A 12,074-nucleotide genomic window follows, 5' to 3' on the forward strand; every position below is an offset into this window, starting at 1 on the left:
TTTCAGCACCGTGATTTGAAAGGTAAATTCTTAGCATGAACACAGAGTAAAAGTGAAAATTACAACTGTACTTACCTAATGTCTTGCGGTGCTGCAGTCTACTAATAGGGACAGTACTAAATGGGCATCAGTTTCAGCACCATGGAGATGAATAACCAGTCTAAACTATTTAAAACTAAAAAAGAAAATGAACAACAAAACCCCTGAGTATTTAACTGATGTCAGTCCAAAAGTTCTGTTTTATTTCTTAACTAGGAGTACAGGTTTACTTTTGTAAATTGCTTCCCCTTAATAAGATTACTGTCACCCACATACTACCATCTCTTTAGAATTGTGTGATAAGAATTTGCCTTTCAGATTGATTGCATGAGCACAATGAGCATTTTAAACAGCAGTGGTTTAAATAGGCTTTGAATTCTTAAAATCTTTACCAAAAGAGATTTAACCCTTCTCTTCTCGGTTGGATATTGAAAGCTGCCTATTTGCTAAGTAACCTTCCCCCAGGGGTACGTAGTATTGCTTGTTCAGTTTTCATTCACTAAATACTTGGAATGGATTGTTGCATTATATTAAGTGCTTTTCCTTTTCCATGTTCTTCTTTATTTATTAATAGACTAATACCTCATATATGGTCTTTATAAAAAGCCAGTAATTTGTGCAACATTATCGGAATGTGCAATATTCTTATAGTAGGAAAAGTGCTGGAGTGAGCGTGTTTATTTCCACCCTTTTTCGATGTAAGTAGAGATTTTTAGTTTCTTCTGTATAATTAATATATGATTCAACCAAAAGTTGTAATTCATGTAGATTTCTGCATTTATTTTCTTTAACCTATTCCATCAGTCCTGTGCATGAATCAGATGATCTGCCTGATTCTTATCATACAGGCATCCAAGTGAACAAATTAAGAACTTAACGTTATGAATTACTTTCTTTCACAAATACCAAGTGTTTTTACATGGGCATTTCTGTATGCATTTGAAGAGAATTGTTCATGCTGGTAAAACTCGGGAAGGATGTGGCCTTTAGTATTAAATATAAGAGTATTAGTGAATGTCCTTTAGGGATGATGACTGCTGGAACTTTAGAGGTGGGAGGCAACTCTAGAAGCAGGATGCAAAGGTAAAATATTAATGCCTGCCTTAATCTATTGAACAGTTTCTTAATTAAAGGGAAAAAAAAAAAGGAAACAGCAGAATAAGCAGTTCTTAAGCATGAGAGAATGAACATTTAAATTCCTACTAGAACCAACCCACTGACTTCTCCAAATGTGGTTTTCCCCACTTAATCAACTTGGGTCTGTTCTGTAATCCTTAATTAGAGGATTAAAAGCTGAAATGAGCACTGTAAATTGTAGGAAACACAGCCACTCCTAAAATTTAAGTCTGTTTTAAGTGACTGAGTTCACTATTTTTCAGGCTCAGCTTTTAATTGAAAATCAAGGGTCCTTGGCTGCTTCTAGGCTAGCTTCCCCTCTTTAAGGGTGTTCCAAACTTTATTCATACGAAGTGTACTTGTTTTCTATAACTCTTCAATGTCAGAGCATGAAACTGATAATAAAACAATAGGGTTGCTAGTTTTTTAGCAGATAGTACCTTAAAAAGACTTCTACCTAGTCTATTTTTATCTGCTTCCATATTAGTTCTCTGAATTTCTTGTCATAGGTAAACCAATAAATACTTCATATTATTCCTGTGGCTTCCCCAAGTGACCTTTCTGCTGCTTTTGGTGGTTGATCCAAGGTAAAATCCAAAGGGGAGAGCCTGTTGCTAGTGTCGCAGTCTGGTGTGTGGCTAGCTGTGTGACTTTCTGTGATGGGTATGCTTTGGAAAGACTTTAGCTGGAGAAGGGCCACAAAAATTATCAGAGGGATGGAGTACTTCTCTAATGAGGACAGGCTGAGAGAGCTGGGGTTGCTCAGCCTGGAGGAGGAAAGACTCCTGGGAGGCCTTATTGTGGCCTTTCAGTTTTTAAAAGGGGCCTATAAGAAAGATGGTGACAGACTTTTTAGCAGGGCCTGTTGCAATAGGACGAGGGGTGATGGTTTTAAACTAAGAGGGGAGATTCAGGTTGGACATGAAGAAAAAATTCTTTACAATGAGCGTGGTAAAATACTGACACAGGTTGCCCAGAGAGGTGGTGGATGCACCATCCCTGGAGACATTCAAGGCCAGGCTGGATGTGGTTCTGGGCAACCTGATCTAGTTGAAGATGTCCCTGCTCCATTGCAGGGGGGTTGGACTACATGACCTTTGAACATCCCTTCCAACTCAAACTGTTCTATGATTCTATAAGTTCAGGCGGGCTTTCCTCAGCCATCAGCCTTCAGTTCCACAGCTGTCAGAGCACAGGCTGTCAAAGCATGCTGTGCTTCTCACTTATTCAGAACTCTTGCACATTCTTTGCCTATTTATAGTGTTTGCTTCATGGCAGGCTCTCCAGCGGAAGCCCTGACATAACCCTATGACACCCCTGACTTAAGAAGCTTCTTAAGTGCCATCTTTGATCTCCAAATCTTGTGAAAAGACCTAGGAAAACCTATTATTTTTTGTAGTGAGAGGGTGAAAAATACAGTTCTTAGCCATTTGTTGAAAGGCATTTATGCATATGTAACTCCAAATGTTTGAGTTTCTAAAACTAACAAAAACCCCAGTGCTTTTTCATGCTTGTTTTTTTCCCATTATACTTTTGAAACACAGTATCTTGTGGAGATGAAAGTACTGTAAATGTAATTAGGGTGCCATTACATTAAATGTGAGAATTATTTGTGTGTGATGTCTTTTTTCTTTTTTTCCTTCAATATCTAGATTGAAGCCAAATTCAAGTGGGTTATGTGGCACTTGTGCCTTGTGGAATATTTTGACCACTACATCTTCCCTGAATGAGATAAGAGGGTTTGCAGAGAGAAGGGAGCAGGGTTCAAAGAAGCTGGCTTAATTTTACCTGGGTTTTTTTTTGTTTGTTTGTTTGTTTTTGGTTTTGTTTTTTTTTTTTTTTTGTTTTAGGGATGTTTGGAATGGATTCTTTCAGGGGTTCATTCAGTTCAGGCATTATGCCTGTAAACCAAGCAGGTAAAAAAGCCTGTGCAAAAAGCATTTTTTCTGCAAGGCGGTGGGTGTGAGAACTGAAAGCCTTCAGCTGCTGGGTGTCTGCCTGTGCTCTGACTGCTTGGATGAGATGTGGGCAAGCAGGATAGCCAGTGCTAAGTGGCCTGGATTGCCACTGGACTGCAGGTTCTGAAGCTAAGGTTAGAATGCTGTTGTGCCAACTTCTAAGCCTACTGCAAGACTGTGCTTGAATGTTCTTTTTTTTTCTGGGTCTAGCCCTTGGAAGGAGAAGGGTATGAAAGTTTTGGGGTTTGGTATGTCTCATTGGGCCATTCTCATCCGAAAGTCTTCCCTAGAACCTTGACAAACCTGCCGTCTTAACAATGCAAAAACCAGGTTTTGAGGACTAAATGTGTTGGAGACAATGGGAGATCTGTGCTGTATTTTTATGCTGAGCTGTGTGGTTTGGGTTTTTTGAAAACTCACCACAGAGGTGTCTGTTGGACTTGAAACAAAAGTCATGTGTAGAATACCTTGACTGTGCTGTGTATGGGGCCCACTTCAGAATAAAATGCTGTTCAGGGGATCATTTGGCTCTGGTGGCTGATGTTGGGCCCAGCCAGTCTGCCCTTGGGCAGCGATTCATGCAGCCCTTCAGCTGCTTTCTGTAGTGCAGGCACCTGCTGCTTCAGGGACTAGAGAGAGACCAGCTTTATAGAGGACACTTAGCTGTCGTGGTATCAAGTCACTACCAGCATGAGCCTGAATCAGTCCTAGATTAAGGCTGCAACTCATCCTTGATTCCAGTTTGCTTAAAAAAAACCCCAAAACTACTCCAAAGTTTAGGCACAGTGGAAAATGACTTTTTATATGGGCTTGTTACCTGTTAAGCAGTGGCGTTTGATTCAACAGCATTCATTTTAAGAGTAACATTGAAGTGAACGTTACTGCTTGTGTTGTTCCTACTGTAGGTGCAGTCACACCAAAAAGTGCTGTGGTGGAGCTGAGGTCCCTTGGGATGGCTGCAGTATTCTACTGAGACTTAGAGGCAATAGCTGGAGGTCATGAACTGTCTTACCAAGCAGTTGTTCTGGGACAGTCCACCAAGGAATGAATGTACACCTGGTATCAACATATATATTCACAGGTTTTGGTTTTGTGTTGGTTTTTTTTGAGGGGAAGATGTGAGGGCTGGGTTTTTATTTATTTTGACTTGTGCTGCAGGTCTGTTGTGGGTCCGAGTTCTGTATTTCTCAAGGCTGGCAAAAAACCAGCACTTCCCAAGAGTATCAATGAGCAGAAAGAGGGAGGTGCCTGACCTGTCTTTGCCGATGCCTGTTTTCCAGCCACGGGCAGCGAGGAAGGGGTGCTCACAGTAACCCTGATCAGTGGTGCCAATGTCTGTGGGAGTGCAAGCCTGACCTCAGAACTGCCTACTCCAAGCCCTAAGCAGGAGAGTTGTGATTAGCATACATCTGGAAGCCAGAAGCACAAGCAGAGACAGTTATGGGCTGACTGTAGAGGAACTGGAGGAAGTAATGTTTGCAGTGGTTGCTCTGGTGTGATGGTTCAACCAGGTTTTTATGCCTCACAGCACCCATTGCTGCATGAGGATGGCAACCTCTACCCTGGGACTTCTCCAGAAAGTAGTCAGGATGAAAATAAGTGTTTCTGTTTCAACTGCTGATCAAGACCTACATGAAGTATTTGTGTGACCCTTTTCTCCAGGTAGGGCTGCATGGCTAGGGGGTGTGTGGTGGTGGTGGTGACTTGAGCTTGTTCCAGGGAAAGACCAGGAATTGTGGAAGATCCAGGTGACATAACCACTTGTGGTGTAGTTTGTCTACCAAAACATGAATTTCCTGTAATGAAAAATGGAGCATGGTTTTAATAACATGATCTGTGGGGCAGACAGTGTATAGAGGTATGAGTTCTGATGTGACTTCAGGGATATTATAGATGTGCTGTGGGGTATAGATGAGCTGCAGGATAGTGTCTTTAGCCTGATCTGGGATGTGGAGGGTAGGGTATTGTTTCAGAGCTTGGAACATCTGCTACTGAGGGTGGATGAGGTCAGCCTGCTCCAGAAGTGCAGAATATTGAGTAATCCACTGACCCTGGAGCTATGTCTGTGTTGCTGTCTTCTGAAACTGCAGTTCCCAGTTTCACATCGAACCCTTTTGCTAGGCACCACTTGTTACTAGAATTTTATCTAGACATGAGAGAGAATACATTTTGAGTGGTTACTTGGTGATGATACTGCCATCATCTGCGATTCATTTCCAACTGACATGGAAGTGAATGAGCTAAATGTGAAATAGGAAAGAGGAAGTGAGCCTTGTGTGAGGGGTCCCACTTTAATCCATTTCACTTTAGCACCTGGCCCTTGCAAGACTTTTAGCCTTGAATATGCAGGATTTTGGGTAGCGATCTGATGAAAAGTTGTATATTATGCCCACAGGGCAGGAGTAACATGCATTTCTCTTCTGCTGTGCAACAATACGTGCTTAAGAGAACTCAATTAAATTACAAAATGGAGCTGAAGTGCCTGTCCTGGGGCAGTGCTCACCTGACTCCACCTGGCTGAAGTAGGGGAACCCATTGAAATGCCCTGATTGTAATGCTAAGCATTCAGACTTCCAGCTGAGGAAGATGTTCCTCCATCCAAACTCCTTACTGAACCCAAACAATTTCATTCAGTCTTTCTGCTTTAAGATGTAAATTGCTGACATGAATGTTGTTTTGACATAATAAGGGTCTTTGGCCTGTCAAACAAGCTAACACATGCTCGGGCTGATGGTTCTTCTACCTCTTGATAGCTCATACTTGGAGACAGGTGGGGAGGCAGGGCAGAAGGAGTGCTTGTGTGCTGCTGGGATCAGATATTATCACTTGTGCACAAATAAATGAAACCATTACCTGTGCAGGTGGAGCATATATGCATACAGCTTGCTTCTGCCAGCAGCTGAATGCAGAACTTTTGGCTGTTGGTAGAAGTGTTATTAAAATCAAGAAACACACATTGTTTCCTCCTCTTACACCCCTCTTCCTACACTCCTTCCCTTTTCTCCAGTTGGTATCAGGGCTCTACTCTTGCTCCAGTCCTACTTTTCCCACTTGGCAATGTCTGTAGTTACTATGTTTCTACATGCTTTGCAAGGCCCTGTCATTTCATTTTAGTCCCTGCATACGAAACAGATTTTGCAACCCAGTACCATTTTTTGAAATAGTACAAACCATTTCAGTGCAATCTAATTTCCTCCTGTCTCTATTTCCCCATATGTGCCAAGTGCACAGCATGGGTTTTTATATGGGTTTTCTGCTTCTATTCTGTCTGTGGAAGGACAAATTGATACCCAATCTTGCATAAAGAGAGACAGGTGCTGACAGATGATATCTTGCATAAAATCTGCTGATATAAATATAACCTACAAGTGTTTTCGAAAAAAAAAATTAAAAATTGACCTGTCAGAATGAATTTCCATCTGATCAGCACTTTGCATGATGACCTTGAAGTTTAAAAACAAAAACTAAACCCCACCCCACCGAAACAAAACCAAAGCCCCCTACCTTGGTGAGTGTGTAGACTAACTTGAGCAGGGTAACTCTTACAACATTTTTGTGTTGAGGGAAACAGAACTTTCAACACATGATACATCATAGAATGGTTTGAGTTGCAAAGGACCTTGAAGATCATATAGTGTCACCCCCTTCTCCCCACCCTTCACCCTCTGTGGGCAGGGACACCTTCTTCTAGACCAGGTACAAAATTAAAAAACAAATTTAAAAAAAATAAAAATTATGAGGGATCAGTAAGAGATAATGGAAGGAAGGGGCTGGAACACTCAGACTTCCATAGGTAGCTTTACACTTGCTTATTATTTCAACTTACTGGCACCTAACAAAAGCAAGATATGGCACTTAATGAAGTTAACCCCTTGTCAGCTGATTTTTATTAACTGTTTCTAAGTGCTGTTTTACGTCTGCCCAGATACAAGGTATTTGGATCAACTTGCATGTCCTTCACTGGCTATGAGAATGCAAGTAGTTATTGTGAGTTATTGCTGCTTAGACTTACAGTAACTTATTAGATGCTCATAATTCAGTCATGCGTTTGAGCCCCGACCTTGGGTTACCCATGGTTACATAAATAATCTGAGAGAGAGCCACAAGGAGAGGCCAGGTTTCTTGGCTCCTGATGTTGTACCCTTATCATGAGGTTATTCTGACTGCATTCAATCAAGTCCTTTCTCCTGAATCAATGTCAAATTAACATGTGGCATCGGGTAATGTTTTTGGCTGTGTTACAAACACGTCCTGTATACGCTGTGCTGCTGTCGAAACATCTTTCTTCTCTTGTGGTGAGGATGGATAAGGAACTACCCCCTTTTTTATGTTGATAGTAATATATCATGTGTGGATCTTTAGTGAAGAAGACATAGGTGGTTAGTTTCACATTTGTGGATTTACCATTGATTCAATCAGTCCGTGTATTAAAAAGGATGTGGATGGGAAAAAACTGCAAATATAATAAGACTGTATGTTTGAAAAAGGGTGGATCATGCCATATAGAATGGGCAAGCATGGAGAATGGGCAGTTTGTCACAGAGCATCACAGCTGCCCAATAAGCAGTCTCGATGTGCCAGGGAGAGTGCATTTGAAAGAGGGAATATGACTATATTATTGCTTTTATATGCTGCAGGAATCATGTTATTTATGCCTGTATGTACCATTTCCAGTAGGTGGTCGACTGCACTTCACACTGACTTAAGTACTATAAAATAACAACTGTCACAGCTCATGAGAACCACAGTCCATTCTAACAATATCATAAATCTGTTTACTGGCTGGCCATGAAGCCTAAGGATCACAGAAACACTCCATTGCACAGCAGTACTCCCCTATGAAATAAACAACAACCCATCCTTCAGCTGATTTTTGTAAGCCATACAATTTTTTTCAAGGCAAATTATACAAATTAGGTATTACAAATATACAAATTAGTTTCAGAAAATATAATAGCGACCTAACACATTCTAGGAACACAGGCTTTTTTCCTCTGAACATGCTTGATGATTTTACTCCATTTCAAATCTCAAAAACCAGCAAGTAAACATGTACCCAAAATGGTGACTGTGAGATTATTCTGTTGTAAAGGAAATATAGCAGTGTCCTAGGGAACAAAGCCTATCATACTTGCTCAAGTGATGCATACAGCTCTACGAAGCTGAAGTACACATAAACCAATATTAAAAACTTGAAAGAGTAAAGAACGTGATTTGTGGTTTGAGGCAAATATAATTGTGGAAAAATTATATGAGTTAGTTATTTTCCCTGTACAGGGTTCTCAAATGCATCTTTTGTAACACACTGAAACTAATAACATCAGCAATGCCATGTCAGATTTATCTTGTATTTATTACAAGGCAAGTAATTCTGATGCTTCACTTATGTTTTTGAGAAACTTTTGAGAAGCTTGAATGATCAAACAGTAAAGTGTCAGATGGAATTCAAAATAGAGGAATGTAAGATGATGTTCGTGGGGTAAAATGGGGTAAAATGAAAAACAATAGGCCTAGATTTCACCATTAGCATTAACAGGACCATGACATCATAGGGAACAGGTCCAGGAAAATACCAGCTCTGTACTTAGGAGCAATGAGCAAAGCAAACCAGATTTTAGGAAGGAGTGAACAACAAAGAGAACCCAATTTATGTACCACTGTATAAATGTATGGTTTACCTATCCCTTGACTACTGTGGTCAGTTCTGATCTCCTTATAGACGCTATATTAGAACTGGAAGAGATTTGGAAAATGGCAGCAAGGATAATTAGATGGAAGGGCTTGCACATGAGGGTTGGCTGAACAGATTAGCACTCCACCCTTGAGAGAAGTGGCTATGAGTTAGATATGCAGAGGCCTACAGAATCATCAGTGGTAATGAGATAATGAATAGGGATTGACTGTTTCCTGCCCTTTGGACTACAAGTACTAGTCAGTTCCACGAAAGTAAAGAAAATAAGCACTTCTTCATGCAAAAGAAAGAAGCCAAATATATGCATAAAAAAATCTCAAAAAAGATACCCCAGATTCAAGTCCCCTTTTGTAATTGATCTTCACTTCTACTTGTTTAGTTTTATAAAGCCTGGTGATCGTTCTGGGACATCTGCGGTTGTCCCCTCTTTTTTACTTGCTCTTATACAAACTCATACATGCACACACATGCACAGAGTACCTTGTGGTTGCTGTTAGGTCTTCTAGTTACTGTGCAACCCTGTACTTTCTGAGTCTAGACCTCTGTGTTGCAGAGCTGTAAGCACAGATACAGCCATGCATAGCTGTCAGATATGGGGAGTGTCCTCCTTGCTATCCAGAATTAGTGGGAATGCTGAAACACGGCTGGAGAAATCCCAGCTCACGGTGTGATAATGCTGTGTCAGGAAAGGATTTCTGACAACAAGTATTTTTCCCCTCAAGTTTCAGTTACTTACTACAAGGTGCAATTGCACGAAGCTAATCCTCTAGGCACAGGAGAGAAGTCAATGTTTACCAGCCCTGTACCTAATGATATGCTGGAAGGGCTCAGAATTTTTTCACTCAGCACAGTGACACAGTAGAGACACAGAAGTCAGACAGTGAACTTTGCTTTAGATATGCAGCAAGCTCCAAGGGGAGGATTCTTTGGAAGTTTATTCAGGGTGCTACTGTTTGGTCTTTACTACCCTTTTAAAAGACTTGATGTCAAAGTCATCATTTGGACTAGGGGAAATAAAAAGTCAACAATGGCTTCTAGAGGGGTTCACCAGCAGAGATTAGGAGGCTGGGTGGAAAGATTGACAGCCAACAGTGTCTGCATGCTGAGGGCAGGTATGTAAAATCTTTTGACTCTTCTTATCCTTGAGCCTGAAACTATTTACAGGCATGAGCAAGAGAGATGACTGAGAAACAAAACTAGGCAAGGATCCAGTGATTTGTGGCCACTGACATTTTTTCTGGTTACTCAGAACAAGACTGGTACAATTTAAGAAAAGCCATGCAAGGTTAGTGATAGCACTATAAGTAACTGTGGGTGTCTTGAAACTCTTCAATCAGAGTGAAGAAATGGGTGATGGCTGCCTTGCCTTTTTTTAGTTTAATAGGCAGAGGAAGCTTTCCTTCAAAAGATTTCTATGATCTAATTTTTCTTTCCTTGGACAAAGGGTACATGAATAATTCCATGTAGTGGAGGATTTAAATACCATGAATGACTTATGTGGGAGTTTGGGCAGTTCAGGGCCTTATCTCAAGGGCATTGTAAATTGGCCAGAGTTACTTCTGTGTAAAGTATGGTGGAGAACTCTCAGGTCATTGCGGGTTGATGGGGACAGAAGATTTGTGAGTCAGGGGAGCAAGGATGGGAACTGATAAATCAGCTGAATATCATAGTCAGTCTCTGTCTCATCAACAGGAGTGTATACCTTTATGAACACTGTAATTGTCTGGAAATGCAGGTAGGTGATTATAAGTATCTCTTGCTGCAAGGTTTTAGGAGAATGCATCTGTTAAAGAAGATGAAAAATGAAGTTTAGGGTGGCAGTAAATGTAATGAATGAGAGCCTGACATCAAGTCCCCACGGAATACAAACTGTTCAGGAAGGAATCTGCCTTCTACCTGCACTTGCCAGTAGCTCTCAGATTAATTAATAGTTAAACCACATCTTTGGCACCATACTTTTGTCCTTGAATGGTAAGGATACTAATTTTGTCTCCTTTCTGATTGTCTTACTGGAAAAAGAGGCATACTATTTAGTCAGTACAGTTCATGTGGGGTCCACCTAAATAGCAGTAGGGGCAGGAGCCCCAGCCTAGGGGCAGGTTTCCTTCAGTACCACTGTTGGGCTTCCAGAAGCCGTCCAGAGCAGAGGACACTGCTCTCAGGTGCCCTCATCTGGATGTTTAGAGGTATGCAGATGTCCTTCAGCATCTTCTGTCCGCTATAAGCCTGAGTGCTTTCCTTGGCAGTGGAGCCCGAGGGTGGAAGGTGTTGTATGTGGGTGTACAGCTGGCTGGCAAGAGATACAGAAAAGTCCCAGAGACTTGGAGAAATCTTTTTCAAAAGGTCATGTCTCTTTGAAGAACTGGATTACCTAGTTTGAAGAAATCTGTGTGAAACAAAAAGGAAGATTGTTTAATTCTTAGTTTTATTATAACTGATGCTTTTCCTAAGGGAAGTTGATTTCCTTCTATAAAAAATTGATAACTTTCCTTAGCTCTTCAACAATGAAAGGAGAATTATCCTCAGTAATTCCAGACTTGCACCCTGGCCCAATGAGAGATTAAAACTAGATTCTCGGTGTATTTGCATACGTAACTCTGTGTGCTCCTAGTAGCTTGCCAATCCTGTTCATAAACTGGTCCATTTAAATTAACCGAGTTGTTTGCTAAGGCTGTAACCTAAGAACTGATCCAAAACAAGGAAGTGGTCCAAACACTCCTGAACTTTCTGGTAAGACCAATTTCAAAACTTTCTGGAATCAAGGGTATGACCTGGCAGCTGGTGGGAATAGCAACTGATCATTCAGCAGCAAACTCTTCAAACATCTCAGGCACAGCTTTACTGCCAACTCTTTTTACCAACTTCAGAGCTATCATACTTTCAAAAGAAAATGGACCACGCATGGATGTAGAATGCTGAAAGGTAACACCGAAAAAATGGTTTTCTTCCCAATCCCATGCTGCAGATGCACACTTCAAGATTCATCTTCACATACATGCAGAAAATATAGTGCATCTGCCCAAGCATCAGCAGTGTCCTTAGACTGTAAAGACCCTCAGTCTGAACTATACCAGCATTGCCTTGAGCATAGTCCAAGGAGGTGGGTTAGAAATTGAGTTGCACTGTTGTTCTGCTCCTGGAGATTAGCCAGACCTTGGCATCCTTGAAAGCAATTAGGGAAAACAAAACAAAACAAAAAGCAGGTCAATGTAACATTGCTGAGAGCCTGGCACAGGCCATTTATTGTCTGAATTAACCTTTCACACCAA

This window comes from Nestor notabilis, unplaced genomic scaffold (genome assembly GCF_000696875.1).
Source record: "Nestor notabilis isolate BGI_N333 unplaced genomic scaffold, ASM69687v1 scaffold25278, whole genome shotgun sequence".
Lineage (NCBI taxonomy): Eukaryota > Metazoa > Chordata > Aves > Psittaciformes > Psittacidae > Nestor > Nestor notabilis.